A 5431-nucleotide genomic window follows, 5' to 3' on the forward strand; every position below is an offset into this window, starting at 1 on the left:
GGATTGTGAGAGGGATGTCACCAGGATCGGGCCTAAACGGACAGTCGGAAATCCCTCCAGGAGTCCCAGAGTGGAGAGGGTACAGGCTGGGCTGAGGGACAACCCCCCGCAGTGCACGAATTTCGTGCACCGGGCTTCTAGTTTGTAAATAAAACCCCTCGGGAGGACACTGTGATGGTGAATGGGTTGCTATGTCGCTTTAGTAGATGGTGGTGATGCTCTGTGCCTCCCCTGTGCATCACTCTACCGTGGCCCTTCCCACTCAGTACTCTGCTCCCTGATGTTTCTGTCTCCCCCATCTGATGGTCAGCTCTTTCTAAAGCAGCGGTTTTCAACCAGTGCCTCACAAGAACTTTTAAAACATCAATACCAGACTATTTAGTCAGGAGCACTAACCTATTTTCCCTTAGGTCAGCAAATAAAAAGATGCCAACAGCCAAGCTGGCATGACTCAGTGTTGAGTGCCGACCTATGAACCAGAAGGTCATGGCTCAATTACTGGTCAGGGCACATGCCCAGGTTGCAAACTCAATCCCTACTGTGGGGCCTGCAAGAGGCAGCTGATCAATGATTCTCTCTCTTCGTTGATATTTCATTTCTCGCTCCCTTTTCCTTCCACTTTGAAAGCAATAAAAAATACATATTTTAAAAAATGACAACAACCAACACAAAAGTTATCTGGTATGAATGCCATGTCTTGCCCTATAAACATATGGGTCATATAATAGAGTTGCATTTTATTGGTCACATTATATAATATTGTTGTGTGTGATTAGTTAATTTTTGGTACCAGAAATTCTTATATACAAGGATAGGCACTTGATATTTTTTTAAGTCACTTTGGAGCAAAAAGGGTACTTAATTACTTGTAATAAATCAATCAAAATTATAACTATTTATTGTGAAATCTGTAAATATATATATATTTAGTGTGCCACAGAATTTTAGTAATTAGATCCTGTGCTATGAGATTGAAAAGTTGAAAATCGCTGCTATAGAGGAAGGAGACACATCTCTACTAGGTTTGGCCATTGAACAGGGAAGGACCTAAACAGACACAAGCAAAGAAATTACCCTGATGGACTTAGTTGCATGGAGATGAGGCAATAGGGGTTCTCTCACTGGGGACTCAGATTTCCGGGCTCCAGTACCACATGCCACAGGCCCCAACTTGTACCCTTGGGTTCCTGCTCAGGGCTGGAGTCTGCTCTAATATCTGCTCTGAGTCATCAGCTGTGGGTACTGATATGGTCACTTCATAGTTCTTACACAACCACCCAGACAGAGACCATCATCAGGAAGGAGATGTGGGGGCAGAGATGCTTCATAAAAAGCCTCTGGGATGAAGCACTATAAAACCAGAGAGGGACTCAGGTCACAGAGCCCACCCACACCTCCTTCCTCTTCTGGGCGCTAACGGAGAGCACAGAGAAACACCAGCAGCTCCGACCTGAGCAGCCTTCCTGGGAAGATGCAGCCACCCCTGCTCGTGCTCCTGCTGGCCTTTTTCCTACTCCCCGGGGCGGAGGCAGGTGAGTGACCATCCCCACCCTCACAGGCCCAACTCATCCCACAGTGGGAACAGACCTGCTGGCCCTTCTGCACATCCCTGATCCAGCTCTCCACCAGGAATGCTCTGAACCCCAGCTCCCATCCCATCTCAGACCCACACACATGATGCTGGATGAGCCACAGGCAGAAAAGACAGGGCAGAAGCCTATTCTCAAGAAAATCCAGTGGGCACGATGCCCTCCCCAGACCCTACCTATGCCATGTGGAGAGTGGAACTTCCTAGAAGTGTATGGCAGAGGCTGGGAAACTGCAGAGGGCAGACAGTCCTGGCTTCCATGTGTGTGTTGAGACAGGTGCTGTCCTCAGGGTCTGCTTAGGAGAGAAGCCTAGAGCTCAGCAGACCCCACAGTTGGTGGTGTCACCGTCCCCAGAAGACTGCTGCTTCCTCTGCTCCATCTCAGTCCCTTTCTCCAGCTCGGCTTTTATTCCCAGGCCTTTAGCAGGTCCACTCCTTAAAGGATGAGCCACTGAGATTGGAAACCCCAAACTTCTCTGCTTTCCAGAATCCCACAGCACTGGCCTTACCCACCCTCCTCCAGAGGCCCATTGGGAGCCATCCCTCCAAGCAGCCAACAAACACTTACCTGCCACCTTCCCACATGTCAGCATCTAGATCCCTAAACTTAAGTCCTGGACACTGCAAAGCACACTGCCCTGGACATCACAGCACCACAGAGGCCTCAGAAGCTCACCCAACACCCAGCGAAGTCAGGAAAGGAATTATCAGGAGCCTCCAGGCCTTCCCTGTTACTAAGACCCCTATTCTCACCTGCAACTATGTGGCAGGCAAAGTCACAGATCCAGCCTGTTGCTGTTCCCTTTTCCAGAAGAGAAAGTTGAGGCCTGTCACTACCTACTCCCAGCTCTATGCCACCCTAGGCTCCCAAATCCCCAGCTATATGAGTCATCAATCCAATGCCAGCCAGGACACTCCCGGGCTGGTGATGGGGGGGGGGGGGGGGCACAAAAGTACAACAGGATTTTCCTACAGGTGAGATCATCGGGGGACATGAAGCCAAGCCCCACTCCCGACCCTACATGGCCTACCTTCACATTACAAATGCGGAGTGGGAATCCATGTGTGGTGGTGTCCTTGTGGGAGACAACATTGTTCTGACAGCTGCTCACTGCAATGGAAGGTGAGAGGCTACAGCCAGGCTACACCTCCTGAGACCCCTACAGGGACCCTGACCTTCATCCCAGAAGGTACAGTTCAGGGCAGATCCTCAGGCTCCTGGTAACTCAAGTCCATGAGACCTCATCAGAGGAGCCCTCTGAGATCATGACAGAGCAAGGAGAGCCTGAGAAATAGGACAGGTAAGCTTTGGGCTCAGAGGGTCAGAGGTGAAAGCAAGGAACACAATTGAGAAGGGAACAACCACACTGGCCAAAAAAAGCAGAGTGGACTATGAACACATGCATTAGGGTCAAAATGCAAATGCAAGTAATTCATGATATTTCCTGAGGGCAATAGAGAGCTCCCTTTCCCTGACCTCAGTGCGGTTGAGAAGCAGAATCACCAAGTCCCTGGCCCCTATGACCTACACCAGCTGTGACCTGCCTTTCATAATCCCTGGCATGTATCTCTTATGACTCTACCTCCCCCACAAACTCACCCACTCTGTTCTCTGTGAAGGTCAATCAATGTCATTCTGGGGGCCCACAACATCAAAAAGAAGGAGAAGACCTGGCAGATCATCCCAGTGAAAAGAGCCATCCCCCACCCAGACTATAATGAGAATAAACTCACCAATGACATCATGTTGCTGCAGGTAGGAAACCTCCTGCTGCTCTTGCAGTTTTGAGATCTTATTCTTTCTCTTCTGACTGTGACATGTCCTTTCCATTCCTCCCACCCCAGTCACCCGACTAGTCCCAGTAACTCAGGTGTCCCATCATGGTCTCCAGGCCCAGATGCACTGGCTGACCTGGGCTCCCTTGCCTCTTCCCCATAAGCTGGAGAGAAACATCAAGCAAACTGATGCTGTGAAGCCCCTCCGACTGCCCAGAGGCAATGACCTGCCAAGTCCAGGAGATAACTGCACTGTGGCCGGCTGGGGGCGGTTCTCAATGAATTGCTCTACATCAGACACTCTGCAGGAGGTAGAGCTGACCCTGCAGAAGGATTCGGAGTGTGAAAGGCGCTTTAAGTATTACACCAGGACCATTCAACTGTGTGTGGGGAACCCAAGAGAACCTAAGGCTTCCTTTAAGGTGATACTGAACATCTGCCTAGCTTGGCTATGGGAAGAGGGATGTTGGATACAGACTGGGACCTGAGGAAGGGGGGTGGAGTGGGAATCCTTCACCCTCTAGGCTATGATCTTTCTCCCCAAGAGGAAAAGTGAGGAGCTGCCAGAGCTGGGAGGAATAGGCCCTCTGAGAGGCTACAAGGGCCTATGGTCACTCTAAACATGGTGCTTCTCCAGATGGTGAATTTGCAATACTGGCCCACACTGGGACACATCAGTTAGATAACTATTCTCTGGCTGTGCAGTAGTTATACCTGGTGGCTCCTTCTCCATGCTAAGTGTCAGCCCCACCTGCCTGCTCTCGGGTCCTTACACAGTAGACTGCAGTCACAGCCCCACAGCACCTTCATAGCCAGAAAATCAGAGATCTGGGGGTGCAGAGGAAGCCGCCACCTGAGGTTAAGTGAAGCAGTGACAATGTCCAGGCTGAGGGGACCACAGTGACCTGCCTGTCCGCTTATCTCCAAGGTGGAAACCATGCAAGGCAGCCTTCTCTGAGAGGGTCTTGGGGGTGAGGGGTCGAGGGCAGGGCCAGGAGAAGTGACTCAGTTCTTCCCTCTCTCTGTCCACAGGGGGACTCCGGGGGACCTTTCCTGTGTAAAAATGAGATCCAGGGCATTGTCTCCTATGGAAACGGTTGTTGTTGGGAACCTCCACAGGTCTACACCAAAGTCGCCAGTTTCCTTTTCTGGATAAAGAAAACCATGAAAAAACTCCAACTGTAGAACCCAGACTATCCTCTCTGGAGCTAATCCAGAATACACTGTGGGGAGGGAGGTGGTGCCAGCAACTGAATAAATGTCTCTTAGCTGATGAGAAGAGCGAGTTTGTTGTTTATTCTTTGACCCTCATTCACAGGCACCAGTTCTGTGCTCAGCAGGCCAATAGCACAATTCTTTTCTGTTCTACTTCCTCCGCTTCCCTGTCGCCCAACGCACCACCACCACCACCAAACCCCATGCAAAGCTGTTACCATCTCCTTCTTGGCCAACCTGCACCTGCAGGGCCCACCCTTCTGCCATGGCAAGAGGAGCACCATTAGGAGAAAACATGAATCTCTCTGTTCCAGGGCTCAGTGTGAAGGTCTTACTTATTCCTCTCTTACTTACTGAGAGGAAAGGACTAGCACATTGGGTACTGGGCACCAAGCAGGCACAGCCTGGGCTGCAGCTAAGGAGGCCCCACCACCCTGGGGAGAGGAGGGCCTTCCTGAGCAGGACATTGTTCTCCCACAACCAGGGAGTGGCAGGTTTTGGGGCTTGGGGGCTGGTGAGGAGAGATGGGGGTTGTAGGATTGAGGAAAGCCCTGAGAAGCTCCTCATTCCCTCCTGGACTGAATTTCTCTCCCTCCCCTTTTCTGCCCTCCTCTGAGCTCAGGGCCTAGCTTGGCCTCCAGTCTCCTGGCTGCCCCTTCTTCTCATCCCTGCTGACCACTGAGCCTCCTCTGAGTCCACCAACCCCTGCGTCCCACAGACCACATTGATCTGAGCTCCTTGCTCCCCCATATCCCTCCCACCTAGGACACCCAGAGTGCCCAGGTTCCAGCAGGGCCTACTCACTGAGTTGCCACCCAGCTTATGCCCTGGCACAGGGTGACCGGGGGACCA

General features: G+C 51.4%; 1 pseudogene across 1 annotated transcript; it reads left to right on the top strand.

Moving 5' to 3' along the window:
* The first annotated feature begins 1342 nt into the window (after positions 1-1342).
* LOC307097641 (granzyme B-like) lies at positions 1343-4549 on the top strand (annotated as a pseudogene). The gene is made up of 5 exons: positions 1343-1532; positions 2564-2711; positions 3209-3344; positions 3529-3786; positions 4397-4549. The product of its transcript is annotated as a granzyme B-like (transcript).
* The last annotated feature ends 882 nt before the right edge of the window (positions 4550-5431 follow it).

The sequence above is a fragment of the Cnephaeus nilssonii genome, assembly GCF_951640355.1.
Source record: "Cnephaeus nilssonii genome assembly, chromosome: 4".
Taxonomy (NCBI): domain Eukaryota; kingdom Metazoa; phylum Chordata; class Mammalia; order Chiroptera; family Vespertilionidae; genus Cnephaeus; species Cnephaeus nilssonii.